This window comes from Hemiscyllium ocellatum, chromosome 4 (genome assembly GCF_020745735.1).
Source record: "Hemiscyllium ocellatum isolate sHemOce1 chromosome 4, sHemOce1.pat.X.cur, whole genome shotgun sequence".
NCBI classification, from domain to species: Eukaryota; Metazoa; Chordata; class Chondrichthyes; order Orectolobiformes; family Hemiscylliidae; genus Hemiscyllium; species Hemiscyllium ocellatum.
Window position 1 is genome coordinate 16051808 of NC_083404.1, and position 17635 is coordinate 16069442.

The following is a 17635-nucleotide window of genomic DNA, read 5'->3' on the forward strand; positions in this document are numbered from 1 at the left end:
GCAGAATATTGAACTTGCTCTGGCAAAGATGTTTGACCTTCTTCCTGCACTGTTGCCCAGTCCTCCTTTCCTTGGAGGTGGCACTGATCCAAGTGACCATCTATGACCACACTGACATAATAAGGCAGCATGGCTTCCACTACCAGTCGTCTGGGAAGAACATTCATAGCAGACTGAAAACATTAATGCAGTTTGTCTCTCCACAGCTTCTGCCAGACCTGCTGCTTTATTCAGCGTTTCTTTTATCTCAGAGAAGGACTCTTCTCTTCTCCATAGCCCTGTCCACAGGGACCTCCATGACCTTCTCAGGGCAGCATGGTGCCATCTGCCCCATCTCTGCCATAACTTCTCAGTCCTTTCAAAGCTGAGCAACACAGCTTCCAGATAGCAACACGCCTGCCAAATGTACAGTGGGCTTTGGAAGTTGGCAAGGTCTCAAGTTATGGTCACCTTATCGTGGACATCCGCTGAGTGATGAGTTGCTCTGGCAACAGTAGTTGGTAAGATGGAGCAGGAAGTGGGTATGATTCTTAACTTGAGGAATCAAGTAGCATTAGTGTGAAGATTTTGATAAGATATAGCAAGAAAACTTGCTCAGCCTAGCAGTGAGAATCAATTCACAGAACTCAATGCAATTCACACTTTGCCAGAAAAAAAACCCATAAGATTCAGACCCTGGTTATTTCAACAGGCAAAGTTCTGAAATTGAGAGTTCTGCTATTGCGCCAAAAGAGAGGAAGGTTAAGTGCTCTTTCTTGCCAATTATCATTTTACCAGTTGATGTTTTTTCTAAGCATTGGAATACAGGAGAGAACTCCTAATTTCTATTACCCACTTCAGATGACTTTTCAGATGCAAGGTGACTTGCTGGAGAATACCAGAATGAATTTAACCTTTATCATTTTTCTCTTTCCAAAAGGCCCTAAGGTTGGAGCTCCAAATTATAGATGATATCTCTTCTTGCTTCTGTGAATCAAGGGACTTGCTTTCCCTTTCCTCAATTTAAATGAAAGATTTGCCATTTGAGATTCAGACACTGGTTAGGATATAATCAGCCAGGAAGATTTAAATGCAGAACTGACAGAATTTAATAAAGTGCTAGGCTGTTAATTGATTTGGGACCTAACTTGATACTCTCTGGTGTTCTGTAAGGTTACCGACTTAATACAGCACATCATCTGACGAAGATTTTTAAGACATTCCTATAGATAGCTTCAAATTGTTTACACAGGAACAATGGGATTGCTGAACAGAAAAAGAAAGTGCTTCTGCTTTGCCTGGTAATAATTTGTCTACAACAGACCCAAATATAAATTCCTCTCCTGGAAGGCTTCCAGTATCATTGGTCCAAAGTGAATTATTTCTCTCCTGAGCAAGCTATACTTATTGAAAGAGTTGAATCAGTTTCCTCTAGTTAAGAGTTATACTTTATTCTAAAAATAAATAAGAACCACACATAGTATAAATGCAGGCTGAAAGTATAGGAGAGAGATTTTATCAGTTGATTGAGCTGGCCTAGGGTGAAACACAGACAATACTTATAAAAATTATGGGAAACAGCAGATAATGCGAGACACCACATTAGCAGTGGACAAAAGTGTGGTAATAGTAATGTTTAGGTAGTAATGATCTGTACAAAGAATGAGTTTTACACTTCATGATGATAAAGATGGCTATCTCTGTGTCCACATGAAATAAATGATAATTGTCCCGTTTCTTGAAGTCCTCCCATCAATTTTTATAATTGTACGCTAACACTTACCATATGTCATATTTCAAATTATTGAAATACTATATACCAACATATTACTCTTTGATAGAAACCCATTGTTTCTGCAGGTTCGTTCTGGATTTATCTGCTTTCCCTTCAAGCACAAGCCATTTTTCAGGAACTTAAGGTTGTGTGGTAGCACATCGATGACCCAGGAAACAATGGTGTAAATGTTTAATGTCAGAATTTAGGATGTCTAATAAATCCCTGAGGCTCATTTGTGCCATTTTGACAAACCCTGCTGATGAAGCTGTCAAATTCATTGTCAATAGCTCTGTCTACAGTTTCATTCAATGACACTCATAAAATTCCTTAATCTTATGCTTGCTTTCTAAAAATGCTGCCATTTAGACCCATGATGGTGAGAAGACCTGATATGGGTATAATTTATTGCTTTCACATACTTCTCAGCCTGGAAAGACGACAGTAAAGCTGTGAAATTGCATCTCTGCAGTCTGCTCTCATATCCTTCACTATTTCTCTCCCTTTAGGGTTTTCTCATTCTGTGAAACATTCAGCTCACCCACTCCCACCTGTAAGCTAAGGTGAGAGCACTTCAGTGGCCTAACCATTGAACATCACCGTATTCTTTATCAACGGGACTGATGTTGAGTTGATGCTGCCTGGCTTGCTGTGTTGTTCCAGCCTCCTGCCTGTCCACTGATGTTAAGGAGAAGCAGAGAGGGGAGGCTGTGTAACTATGTGCATTCCACTGTTAGAGCTACTGCACCAATGCTGCAATTAGATATTGAGAACAATAGAATAATTGACAAAAAGCTGATAATGATTGCAAAAATGCTGGTAAAGTTCCAATCACATGCTTGCTTTCTCATTTAAATTTTTATTTTTGAATGTTGCTTTACAAAATGGAGACGACAGAGTATGTAGCTCGATCCTATGAAACACTACTCTTGCTCTCTGTAACAGGTAATTACACTCATGATGTTGATAATTAGACTCTAATTTTATGTCACCTTGCAATATAAGGAGATCAGGTCACCTTTTCGCTTGAGATCCATTTCAGCTATTTAAAAGTTAACAGCGTTTTTGACTTTATGGCCAGACAGTCATAGTTAAATTGATTTCAATTTGGGTAATAATTGTACATCCGTTTACACAACATGATAATTAGATAGTGTCTCATTGTTCCAGATCCTGTACAAAATCAACATATATTTACTGTTGATTATAAAATGATGGTAGGTTTTGCAATTACTGCTATAGGTGTCAGAGGAAAGTAATACCACTATATGCAAATACAAATCTAAAATTGATTATCCTTGAACTGCTATGAAATTATTTTACAAGCAGGACCAGAAAGTAGACTGCATAAAATCTCTTCACTGGATTATTTAGAAATTTAAACAAGAACAGCACCAGGCTTCCTTAAAATGGCTGTCAATCTGATGAAGGTGCAGTACAGGGTTAAATACATGTTTATCAGGAGAAGCAGCATTTATAAACAGATATAAACAAATCCCTAGCCAATAGGTCAGATCAAAACAAAATAAAACAAAGAAATGCATATGCTGAAGATTTAAAACAAAAATCGAAATTGTTGGAGACACTCCGCAGGCCTGGCAGCACCCATGGAGAGAAAGCAGTGTTCATGTTCAAAACCCAGCGACCCTTCTTCACACTCAAAACATTAGCTTTGCTTTCTCTCCACAGATGCTGCTGGACCAGCTGAGCTTTTCCATCAATTTCTGTTCAGGTCAGATCAAAACTATTCAGAGCTCCCTAAGCCTGTGTAATCATTGCCGATTAAACAACCATAAAGAGAAAATTGTGATATGAACATTCTTGTCCTCTATGATAGCAGAGCCAAGCATGCAATTGCAAAGACAAGGCTGAAGCTGCCATATTACGTGAAAGGTCCACCTCAGTCTCTTTCTGAGATCCCATGATTGCAGAAAGCAGTCTTTAGCCAAGTAATTCCCTCCATGTGATAGAAAGGAAGAAATAAATACAGCAAAGGATATGGGACCTAACAGCAGTAATGACACTTGTGCTTCAGAATTAGCAACTTCCTTAACTCAGTGCAGTTATAGACATTTACATCCTTAACTTATTCAGAGATCGTATGGCACACTGGAACTGATGGAACTTGAACCCAGGCTTCACTATCTCAGAGGTAGGGGCAACATTATCACCGTGCCACAAGAGTCTTTCAGGTGCAGTTAGAACCCCCCATTGGCAACTACTGAACAACATGGAAAATTGCCCCTTTATGTCCTGTTCACAAATAAGAGGACAAATCTAATTAATACTATATCATTTACACTCAATCAGTAGCAGGTCAATGGTTGTGCATATTTACAGTTAATTTAGTGTACATGTGTATTTAGGCTGCTAACTGGGTTTTGAAGGATTAAGTCTAGTTTTGATGGTTCATTTGTTTTTAATGGGAGAGGTGTCACAAAGCTAGCCCTTTTTTTTCTAAAAGCTCTTCCTTGGCTCAAGGACACTCTGACCTTGACATTTTACAGAGGGGTAATAAACCAGGCTGGGCTCCGAGCTGTCTGATTTGGTACAGAGATTAAAAGGATTTTGAGAGGCCTTTTGTTTATATGTAAACAGATAAGACTTCAGGCCAAAGTGGTCATGTTTTAGAAGTGACCAAAAAGAAAGGTGAGTGGTCAGCTTTCTAGCTAGCTGAGCTGAGTTTAGGTCAGTCCTGAACTGGTGAGGAGTTCAACAGTGAGCTGCATGGAAACTCTCTCTCTCTCTTTCTGACCTTCAATTTTAGCCCGTAAGCTTGTGTTCCATTTATACTGGTTTTTAAAGGGAGTTTGCTTATTGGGATTATTGTGTATATTTGGAACAGCATAATTAACCTCCTCTCTAGCTTTTATCTTAGCCTACTTGGCACACTTTCCTCATTCCTAAAACCTATCACATTCTCAACGTCCCTCCCCCAAGTCTCTCCTCCCTACCTTTTATCTTAGACTGCTTGGCACACTTTCCTCATTCCTGAAGAAGGGCTCATGCCCAAAACGTCAATTCTCCTGCTCCTTGGATGGTTTTTGACCTGCTGTGCTTTTCCAGCAACACTTTTTCAGCTCTGATCTCCAGCATCTGCAGTCCTCACTTTCTCCAACAGCATAATTAAGTCTAGTTTGGATAGACTGAGTTCTGCAGGAGTTCTTTATTCTGTTTTTTTTGTGTTTCACTGAGTAATTTTATGAACAAATTTTTGTCTGTTTTAAAATCTAGTAGCCAACATGGCTAACTTACTCTGGGTAATTTTCACTGTACACTTAACAAAACAAATTGCAAAGTTATGGTCTGAGGCTGCCTGCTTGAGAATGTTTTGAGTGGTCTGGCCTCGTCCATATCAGATTTGGCTCTTACAAGATAAACTAAATTAAGCATCCCTTACAACCCATTAAAGTTTCTTTGTACCTTTCAATTCTTATCGGCCCCATGCTGCAAGCAGTGTTTAGACCTGTTTCTGTATCAAAGGCTACTCTTGAATAAGTGTTAATACTGTAACCTACTCAGAACTATGTCATATCTGCCATCGTGCGTCCATAATTCACTCAAAACTATGGAAAGACTATAATATTAATTATAATCTCTCTGGAGCTGAATAGGTTGCAAGGCATTAAACAGTTTCATCCACTAGTATATACCTTTTAAATACATAATAAATAGGGCCCCTACACTCTTTAAGAAATGGTGTGGAGGTGCCAGTGTTGGACAGAGTTAAAAATCACACAACACCAGGTTATAGTCCAACAAGCTCCTTTGTCAGGTAGTTAGTGGAGTAGAACCACAGGACAGAATTTATAGCAAAAAATCATAGTCATACAACAGAAATTTATTGTCAAAACAGCACTTCTGTGAAACTGCATCTTTGGATGCATAAGAACTGTCAAAACCAGCAATAGTAATGAAATTTCATGGCCTAGTTGCAGGAGATCAGTTTAATATCCTCCACATTTTTAACTCGTACACGTATAATTTCTCACTTATTTAGATCATACAATATTAAAAATCACACAACACCAGCTTATAGTCCAACAGGTTTATTTGGAAGCACTAGCTTTCGGAGCGCCACAACCACCTAACAAAGGAGCAGTGCTCTGAAAGCTAGTGCTTTCAATTAAATCTGTTGGACTATAACCTGGTGTTGTATGATTTTTAACTTTGTACACCCCAATCCAACACTGACACCTCCAAATCATTAGATCATATCGGTCTAGTATTTTTACTGACGTTACTAACTTCAAAGACAAAAGGACTAACGTCTCTTAATTATGCAAGCTCAAACTGAACAGACATTCGAATCCCATCAGGAGTAACAGCCAGCATTTAGCAAGTGCTTAAACCATCTCCTGCTTCCCCAGGGCAAATGACATGCAGACTTTTGTACAAGAGATACAACTATGTGACACCACAATGCTGAAATTTTAATATATGTGAAAACTGAGTATGAAAGAGGCTATTGTAAAAATATACTTTGGATTTCACTACTGCCTTGGACTGTGCTACTGCAGATGCTCAATAAAGTGGCTATTTTAGCCATTCACTGATCTCGTTTGTTACTGAACATGATCCCACATTTCCCAAACCTCTAATATTTGCAGCATTGCTTGTTTTATTTTATCTGATGCCATCTTTGACTTGCCTGATGAACCATGGTTGGCTTATCCTGGGCCTAGAATTCCTCTTCCTTACTGGAATATGATGTTGTTATGAGCCATGAACTAATTTCTTAAAAGCTTGCTGATGTTCCTCAACTGCCTTTGTTGCTAAACTCCTTCCCCAGTCCACTCCTCATTCTTTTGAAATTACCCTTATTTAAGCCTAGCATAGTTATTTTGCTTTCAACTTCCTCCTTCTCAAAATGACTAAAATTTCTACATTCTACCATGTTACGATCGCAGTTTTCAAATGGATCTTAAACTCTGACATCACTTATTAAACCTGCCTCATTACATAATATCAGCTTCAAATTAGCCTGATCCTTGATTGAATCCACAACATATTATTCTGGGAAACTGTCCCAAGTACAGTCTGAAACTTCCTCATGGCCTCCTTTGTCAAATGGACTATCCAAACCAACATGAAGATTGAAGTCACCCATGAGTAATTGTCCTGTCTTTGTTACATATCCACATCTCTTGATTTATTCTGTCCCACCACATTACTACAGTTAGGGGCCCAATAGATTACTCCTTTCACTAGCTGATTTCTCCTTTGTATTTCTTACCTCCATCCACATCTTCTGACTTCAAGGTCATTTTTTGCTATCCTACTTATTCCATCTCCTACCAATAATGCCCACTTCCATTTTGGTGTCTTTTTGAAAAATCACACACCCTTGAATATTCAATGCCATCTTTGATAACCATATCTCTGCAATGGCAATAAGATCATATCCATTAACCTGTATATTAGATTAGATTACTTACAGTGTGGAAACAGGCCCTTTGGCCCAACAAGTCCACACCAACCCGCTGAAGCGCAACCCACCCATACCCCTACATTTGCCCCTTACCTAACACTACGGGCAATTTAGCATGGCCAATTCACCTGACCCGCACATCTTTGGACTGTGGGAGGAAACCGGAGCACCTGGAGGAAACCCACGCAGACACGTGGAGAACGTGCAAACTCCACACAGTCAGTCGCCTGAGGCAGGAATTGAACCCAGTTCTCTGGCGCTGTGAGGTAGCAGTGCTAACCACTGTGCCACCATGCCACCCTAATATGTGCAGTAATTCATCTATTTTGTTCTAATTATGATGCACATTCCAGTAAAGGGCTATTAATGTTGCCTGCTTTTACCATTATTTCTGTTTTGGACCCTTTTTTTAATGATTGTATACTCTGCTCCTTTCTGACCCACTCTGCATATCGTTAACCAAATGGCTGCCTGTAATTCTGCCATATCCCCTTGCTTCGTAAGGTAAGATTTCTGCTCTCTAACACTCCAACCTAGCTAATTTGTTTAATGCCCCCTCTTCAGCCCTAGTTGTTTGATTCACCAAGACACTGGTCCCAATGCCATTCAAGTGAAGCCCATTGCACCAGAACAGCTTTCTTCTTTCCCAGATACAAAGGTAGAAATTGCTGGGAAAGCTCAGTAAATCTGGCAGCATCTCAGAAGAGAAATCAGAGTTAAGAATTCAGGTCAAGTGGCCCTTCCTCAGAACCCCTTCTACCCCAGTAGTAGTGCCACTGCCCCATGAACTGAAAGCCAATCCACCCACACCAATCTTTGAGTCATGCATTTAACTCATTTTCCCCTCATTTACCCAATGCCAATGACTCAGGTAGAAAGCCAGAAATTATTACCTTGGATGTTCTGGTTTTTTACTTTAACTCCTAATTGTTCAAAATCTGTCAGCAAACTGTCTTGTTCTACCAATATCATTGGTTCCAAAATGAGCAATGAAAACTGTATTCAACCCCTCCATCACCCCCAGGTCTTCATTCCTATAGGAGTGCCCTTAATCTTGGCACTGGGCAGGCATCACAGTCTTTGGAACTTCCACCAACAGCTTCAGGGCTCATCATCTATCCTCCAAATGATATTGTCCCTGATCACACCTACATTTCTATTTCCTCCCCACTCCCCCACTGGAATGGCTCCCAGTACCAAGCTGTGGTCAGTTTTTTCATTCTCCCTGTAGTCTACATTCTCATCCGCACAGCTTTCAAGACCCTCATAACGAATGGATGATTAGAGAGGCTCAGACTCTTCCATTTTAATCTCTACAGTCACACATTTCGATTGAATAGGTCTATATTCACTGGGGTTTAGAAGAATATTGGGAGGTGAGGGGAAGGGAATGAGGCAATTTCATAGAAACTGATAAAATTCTAACAGGACTAGACAGGGTAACTGTAGGAACTATGCTCTTGCTGACCAGCAATTCCAGAACCAGGGATTTAAAGACATGGGTAAGCCATTTAGGAGTGAGATGAGGGGAAATTTCTTTACTCAGTGTGTGGGGAGCCTTGAGAATTTCCAGCCACAGAAAGTGATGAAGATGAAAATATTAAACAATTCCAAGAAAGAGTTAAATATAGTTCTTAGAGCTAAAGGGGCCAAAGCAAATGGGCAGAAAACAGGAACAGGTTATTGAGTCAGCCATGTCATATTGAATGGCATTGTAAGCTCAATGGGTCAAATGGCCAACAGCTGCTCCTATTTTCTATGTCAAAGAACTCACTGTAGGAAAGTTTTAGAACATCTTTCCAATGAAGCAGTATTCACTTTTTTATTGGATGGAAGAATAAGCTATGGATTGGATGAAATAGGAGTTTAAAAGATAACTGAGCTTGTTTTGTCTTTGTTTACAGCTCATCATTAAATGCTGTGATAGAATTTGCATTCAATAAGGTAAGTTATGAAGGTGATGTGATGGCATGATATAACCATCCATTAAGCAGAGAGTTTTCTCGATTGTTGCTTCTGCCAATTGGCATGCTGTTTAGTAAAAAACTATAACTGTGAAAAAGTCTTCCAGAAAGTTTTAGATAAAAACAATTGCATAATATTATGACAACATAAATACTAAACCTTTCCCCATTGCATTTATGTATGTAGTCAAGACACCTGTAGAAACAGTTTAGAAGTCCACTTGTTTACCTGGGAATTTTATGGACACTGGGCTGAAATCCAATCTCCTAATCCCTAATGCTTACGCAAATATCTGACTTTGTTTAAACAACTGGCTGGAAAAGAAAATCATTTATTTACTTGGCAAGTTTTGAGTTATTCAATGCTTTCCAACTTCTACAGATGGCTTATGTGTTCTGTTTGTTGAGGGGTAGAACAGGATGTGTAATTAAGTGTGATGAGTGAGTGAGAAAGGTGGGTGGTTAAACTAATTGCATGGTATTGCTGTAAATAGGTAAACCATTAATTACATTGGAAGGACTTGGCCAAAATGATTGGAAACGGACATAAGAATTTAACCCACCCTCTCAATGCACGTCTTCACTTCCATGGAAGTAGAGTACTTTGAGTCTGGACCCCAAGACAGCCTCACCTCCAGTCAATTTCAAAACTGAAGTCCCACAGGATATAACAGAGGATAATCCCATCTACTGATTCCTGTCTCTGATGGGAAAATCAGGTCCTATAATCCTGAGGTGGACAGGGGCTGGATACTTCTTTCAGTCCCTCCTCTACCTATATGTGGCAAAATTAAATGGACTGCTCACGGAGTTAGATGGATATAGTTATGACAATATAAGAATGCTGAAGCCATCCAGGCTTCAACTTGGTATTCGGTTACCAAACTCAACATTCACTCCCTCCATTGATGTGCTGTTCCAGCAATATATATAATATTGACTTATATGAATAGCATCATACCATTCTGGACATCAACCTTGTGATGAAGATTCATAATGTGTCATTATTTTTTTGGAGCTTAAGTTTCAAATTGAAGAAGAAAATGGATTTTACAAGTGGACATTCCTTTAGCCGAAATCCTTGAGGCTAGTTGCTTTTCGGAATTCGGAATTTTTCGGATTTTGTAATAAATGACATTTTCACAGTGAAATTAAAAAAAACTACCTAACAGCAGATGCACATGTGAATAGTATGAGCACTGAGACACAACTGACACCTGTCAGTGCTGGGCCACATCACATCTGAGTGACGTGGTTCAAGTGGGTGTGAAGTTGGGTCACCTGTTCACATGCCAAAATGAATCTCGACACACCACAACAAAATATTTTGGTTTTCGGATTTTGGATAAAGAATTGTGTACTTATACTTGATTTGTACTTGCTCTGATGGCCTCCCATGCTGATAGTAGGTGTTTGGTGTTAGTCAGCACTAAATACACTCACTTCCAACACTTTGCATTGTTAACTCCTGATGTCACTATTGCTAGATACCACAGATCCTCAACAGATTGAAACTATCATTAGAAAAAGGGCTCTGGAGCCTACTAAACCTTTGTGGGCAGCTTTTGTCCAAGTGGGCAGTTAGTCATTTGTCATCGGTTGCAAAATCTAGACAAATATATACATTAAATAAACTTAGTAAAAACAAGAGAAATGTTACATTGATTTAGTCAAAGTCAAAAAAATGAACATGATTGGGAGTTTGAATTGTAACAAAATTACAATAAAAAGGAAAGATAAACTATAGTGTTGTAACACTTAACCTGTTCAGTTTGAAAGGTTCATACTTTGAATCTGTCTTTAATATTTGCAAAAGTCATCTAAGCTGTTTGTACATTTGCAGACATTTCTGGTAATGTTTGAGACCGATGAGGTTGTGTTCTTCAGTTTAGTTTGGAACATTTTGATCAGTTCACCCTATCTGTTCTCTCTTCTGTTGAGAGATATGCTGCCTGATGCCTTAATATGCAGAAGAATAGATAAGGTTAGATCATTCATGGAGAAACTATTGGCTAGTTCTGATATATGTATCACCTCTGTTGCATGGTAAACTAACATGGAGTCCCACCCTGAAACACACTGAAGAGTTGCCTGGATGCCAATGTAGTCTAGTAGGAAATGTGTCATTGATTGCATGGAATGCCTGAGGCATTGCATGGATATAGTATGGTCAATTGGTGAGATGCTTAGATTTGTTAATTAATAGATAAGGGTGGGATGTAGTTGATGGGGTTGAAGCTGGTGGAATATATTTTTTCAACTGCACTGTGTATTGAGGTTTGAGCTTCTGCAGTCATAAGATAAATAGCAGATTACATGGCATAGTACATTTTATCCTCTGTGTGTTTACTAGAGGAACTTCACAGCATCAAAGCACACAGATGGCTCACATTATCAGAGTAAATGCTATAAAGCTGTACTCTGCTTCCTTTGATCTGTTCATTAGAATAAACTTTCTGGCTGGAAGCAGAAATTTTTAGGTAAGAATTTAAACAGTAATTCAGAAACTTCATACATGAATGTCGAACACAAGCTGGACCGAATTATTCAGTTGTTCTTAATAAAGGTTCATTAAAATTCATACTGTAACTTGGCTACCAGGATACCTAGTACATAGTTTGAAATAATCACGTGTTTATCAATTCTTTGTCTCTTATCCCAGTAAGCAATGCTTTTCCAGGAACCTCTCAATGGAATTCAAACAAGAGACTTCTAAAATTTTACAAAAGTGATATTGTTCAGAGAGTGAAATGCAACAAAATTGTGAATGTTTTGGTGATGAGGAATAATGGGAGTCAAAATTTAACTCAGCCGCCTTTCTAGTGTAAAATTGGTGTATAACCTTCAATTGTCAGATCATCATCTTGCAAGCACGCACTGAGCTAAAAATGTAGCAAACACCATAGAGTATCTTGGGTGTGGATTGAAAAGTTGAGACCAGTCCAAGTTCCACAGCATATTCTAGTCACACTCATCCAGAATTTTAAAGAGCCAGGCTAGTTAGTGTCAACTGTTGGGTGTATGATGATCAACTGGAGAGGTTCCAGGAAATTGGATCTGTATTCACCGGACATATCCAATTGATATACAAACAACATATTCTGATGAATTAAGGGATAACTGTTGATCTAAAAACACTTTGTATTGCTTAAGGGTTTGGCAATAGCATTATTGGATTTGCGTAAAACTGCATCAGCAGTGATTCTCAATCTCTAGCATATTACAGATTTAAATTATTTCTTTTATACAGCCCAATAGAGGAAAAGCAGAAATGGAAACTGCAAGACCACACTACAGTGGCCTCTCAATGTTTCATGTGACATGATACCATCATGGCCTCCACCATTAAAGTCAAGGCAGCATCAAATGATGGACTATCCTTTCTCTGATGCCAAGATTCTGTCTCTCTTGTGAAACTATGCTTCCCAATGACACTATACAATGTTTTGTGAAAATCATTTAATTCTTCCTTGAGTCAACCAGAATTTCAGTGTAGAGTCTCAAACAGTTCCAGTTTAGATTTACTCTAACAACTTTTCCTTCAAACACCATGGCTGCATTTGATCATAAATATAAATATCTGGAAACAGTATTCAAAGAACCTTGATACTATAAATTGCTGTACACATTACTTATCAATCTCATTAAAAGTTGTGTTCCAAAGATTTTGTAATCAAATACACAAAGAAGCATTCAGAAAACATGAAACATTTTTCAGAATTTTGGCTGAATTAAAAGTTAATTATCTCAGAAATAAATAATTTCATTAATTTGACAGGTTTGCAATTGGTCATTATGAACTTAACATTCTGAGTATTGGTTGGCAACAGGGAACTGTAACTGTGGCCAACTTGACAGAAATTTGTCACAGATGTTGTTCACCTTTATAGGTTAGAATTTTAATAATTGTGATTACAAGAATTGCTGTATAGTTTACGTTTGTAGTTAAGGATTGTATGCAATGATAGTTTTTCTGAAAATAATTAAGGAGGTTTCTTGGTTGAACAAAATTGTTTTTAGACAATTTTATCACATGAGAGAAATACCAGTGGAATCAAAAGCTTGGTAATGCAGCTTTAATTTGTTCTTTGACTGTGAGTGAACTCTCAATTAATCTGAGATGATGGTGGTGATGGTGATGGGAGGCTTTTACTTTGAGCTATTGCTGCTCATGTGATGCTACCATCTTGATACTTCATAATGAATCTAGGATTTTGGCTCCTTGCTGGCAAAGACAGAGCAATCTTTGATCAACTGAGGATTATTTCTCGCTTAGGAGTTGATAATTGTGTTCCCAACTTTTTTCACCTCTTGTGCTCCTAATGGAGGTCACTGGGGAGAAATATGCCATTGGCAAAGCTAATTGAACTGCTACAGTGCACCAAGTAGCTAATGGATACTGTACCCACAATACACAGGTGATGTGGACAGATATTGAGTCCAGTGACATTGATAATGGATGTATTGATTGCTTTCCCAGAATAACGACTCTTAAGTGTTGTTGTCACTCAAGAATCACAGAGCGCCAATCTCTTTCCATAGTACTTCAGAGCAGAAACAGGCAATTCAGCCATTCAAGCCTGATCTGACAATCCTCAACTTCACTTTCCTGCCTTTTCCACATGATCCTTGAGACACTGACAGATTAAAAGATCTGAATACCACTTGAATATACTTAACAACACAACCTCTACAGTCTTCTGCAGGAAAGAATTAAAAGGGTGACTCTATTATTCTGAGATCACACCATCTGGTCCTAGACTTGCTCACAAGGAGGGAAAAAAAAACACTTCCTGCATCTACACTGTCTGGTCGAATATACTTCAGTAAGGTCACCTCTCATTCTTCTGTCAATAGGTGCAGACCAAACTTATTCAACCTCCGCTCCCAAGGCAATCCCTCCACACCAGTGATCAGCCTAATTAACCTTCTCTGGACTTCCTCTTATACAAATATATCTTTCCTTCGATACATAGCCCAAAATCATTCACAGTTTGGGTTAGCCTCCAGACCGCACCACACCAAGTCTCCACAGACCTCTGGGCCATGTCTCCAGAAGCTCTCCCCGCCCCCTCCCCCCCCCCCCCCCCCACCCCCCCCCCCCCTGCCTCCCGGGCCAACTGGACCAGCTGGGCCAATGGGCTGAGAAGTGGCAGATGGAGTTTAATTCAGATAATTGCAAGGTGCAAATCTTAGCAGGACTTATACACTTAATGGTAAGGTCCTAGGGAGTGTTGCTGAACAAAGAGGCCTTGGAGTGCAGGTTCATCGCTCTTTGAAAGTGGAGTCGCAAGTAGCTAGGATAGTGAAGAAGGCGTTTGGTATGCTTTCCTTGATTGGTCAGAGTATTGAGTACAGGAGTTGCCAAGGTTGGAAGATCTGAGCTACAGAGAGAGGCTGAACAGGCTGGGGCTGTTTTCCCTGGAGCGTCGGAGGCTGAGGGGTGACGCTATAGAGGTTTACAAAATTATGAGGGGCATGGATAGGAAAAATAGACAAAGTTTAGATTAGATTACTTACAGTGTGGAAACAGGTCCTTCGGCCCAACAAGTCCACACTGACCCGCCACCCACCCAGACCCATTCCCCTACATTTACCCCTGCTCCTAACACTATGGGCAATTTCACATGGCCAATTCACCTAACCTACATGTTTTTGAACTGTGGGAGGAAACCGGAGCACGGGGAGAATGTGCAAACTCCACACAGTCAGTCGCCTGAGGCGGGAATTGAACCTGGGTCTCTGGTGCTGTGAGGCAGCAGTGCTAACCACTGTGCCGTCCACAGGGTCGGGGAGTCCAGAACTAGAGGGCATAGATTTAGGGTGAGAGGGGAAAGATATAAAAGAGACCTAAGGGGCAACTTTTTCACACAGAGGGTGGTATGTGTATGGAATGAGCTACCAGAGGATGTGGTGGAGGCTGGTACAATTGCAACATTTAAGAGGCATTTGGATGGGTGCATGAATAGGAAGGGTTAGGAGGGATATGGGCTGGGTGCTGGCAGGTGGGACTAGATTGGGTGGGATATCTGGTCGGCTTGGACGGATTGAACCGAAGGGTCTGTTTCCATGCTGTACATCTCTATGACTCTATGACTCCAAATTGGGCCAAGTCTCCAGACTGCACTGGCTTCAAAACTCGAGGTCTTGCCTCCAGTGAACAAAGAACTCACCCTCCCATGCTGACATCCAGTCTGGAATTTGTCTCCAGGCCTCACCTCCCCACACTGGCATCTAGTCTGGGACTTGTCTCTAGGACTCACCTCCCCACACCGGCCTCCAGTCTGGGATTCGCTTCCTGTTCTGGCTTCTGGTCTGGGACTTGCCTTCTGGACTCAGATATCACGCTGGCCTGGTCGGGCACTCACCTGCGACTGCCTCTGGTCCAAATCAGCTCCTCCACTCCCCTGTCAGTAAGTTTAAAAATTTGAAAAAAAAGAGACCCCAGAAAAACAGAAAAAAAAGAGAAAAAGGAAAAGAACGGGGGAGCAGGGGAACTCAATTTTTTCCTTGACCATGATTGCTTTCTGAACTCCCTCAGCTTTTGATAATCCACTTCAGTGTAACACAGCCTACTTTCTCAAGCAGCAATGTGCTCATGACGAGATCATCTGTTCTGGTGATAGTTTAGAGAAAAACAATGGTCAAGATATCGGGAGAATTCTCCTCCTGTTCTTCAAAACAGCAACACCATTTTTTGGGGATTAACCTGAACTCAGGTTTTGGTTAAACAGGCTGCCTAAATGGTGAACATTAAAGTAAATTTTGAGACCTGGCATGAAGGAAGCATGTGTACAGATGACCAACAAATCCAGCTAAACTTTCAGCATCAATGCAACAAAAGGGCTGGAGTAGAAGATGGATCTCACGTCCAAAGGCCAGGTCTAGGATTTGTTCGGACCTTTTAAAATTTTGAAATTTTATAGCTAAGTGGCTACTTTATATGTTGACAAGTGTGATGGGGTTGCGATGTGAGTGCTGGGGGAAAGAGGAATGGTTGCCAGTCTACCACGACTGGGCTTGAGTTGTGCCCTTAATGACATGGACATCTCCCTCTGTTAGAGCATTTAGTGCCCAGTGCATATTAAGATAGATGTCAGGAAACTAATGCAGATGTGCAGCACTGACTTCTTCAACTGTAGAATGCTTTTGTTGTGGTTGTACTAAATTATCTATTTTCAGAGGTCTTAAATTAATTTCAGAAAGCATGCTCCTAGTTTCCATTTCTGTAATCTCTGCTGGATAAATACCCCAAACACTGATGTCAGGTGAGAACGAAATCATTACTGCAAACTTGTACTGTGTATAGAGCTGTCCACAGTGGGAAAAGTCAAATCATAACATAATCTTTAATAATATTGAGGTTAAGAGCTATGAAGTAACAAAGGGATGTTTGCACAAAGCATTAAAAACTGGTGCACATCTGCAAGTAACAATTAAAATGATTAATGTTGACAGTGAACTGAATATAAAATTGAGGAAATTATGCTTCAATTGTACAGAATTTTCAGATCACATCACAAGTATTTTGCTCATTGTGTGCACTGAATCTCAGCAAAGACATGTTGATTATTATAATGGCTGCAGTAAGAATTCACTGGAGTGGTACCAGGCTTTGATATTAAATGAGGTTGTATAACTTTGGTGTACATTCATGTGAGTTCAAAATGTTGAGGGTGACCTTATAAAAAGAGTTATTCTGAAAAAATAAGGGAATTCAATCAGTGGTAAACAAACCCAGAACAATGTCACTCATCTCAGATTTAGAATTGGGTATTTTAGGATTCAGTTATGGAAGGTGATGACCTAGTGGTATTATTGCTGCACTGTTAATCCAGAGACCCAGGTAATGTTCTACGGACCTGCGTTCTAATCCTGCCATGCCAGATGGTGGAATTTGAATTCAATTTTTAAAAAAAATCTGTATTAAGCGTCTAATGCTGACCATGTTGATTGTCAGAAAAAAAAACATCTAGTTCATTCATACCTTTCAGGGAAGGAAACTGTCATTCTTACCTGGTCTGGCCTACATGTGACTCCAGACCCACAGCAATGTGGTTGACTCTTAATTGCCCTCTGAGTAAGATGTGCTGGCCTAGCCAGCAACGCCCTCATCCTGTGAATGTGGAAAGAAAAAAAAAGTTAGGAGGCACTTTTCGCAAAGAATAGTGGAATTTTGAAACTTTTCCTCAAAACTGTGGGTAAGTTGGAAATGTCAAAATTGTGATTGGCAAACTATTCGTCAATAGATATGGATCAATGGCAGTTAATAGTGTTGAGATACAGATCAGCCATTATCCAGTTGAGTGGGCTGCTCCTGTTCATATTATCCTGCAGCACTATGCTTTAATAGAGTTAAGATAGTTCTTGCTGAATGACTGTGACTCACAGAGCAGATAGGCCGCCGGTTTTGCGAGTGGTGGGACACATTCGTGTTTCTCTGAAACTTCAGGTCTTCTGAGAAGGAAAGAACTGGTGGGACAACTA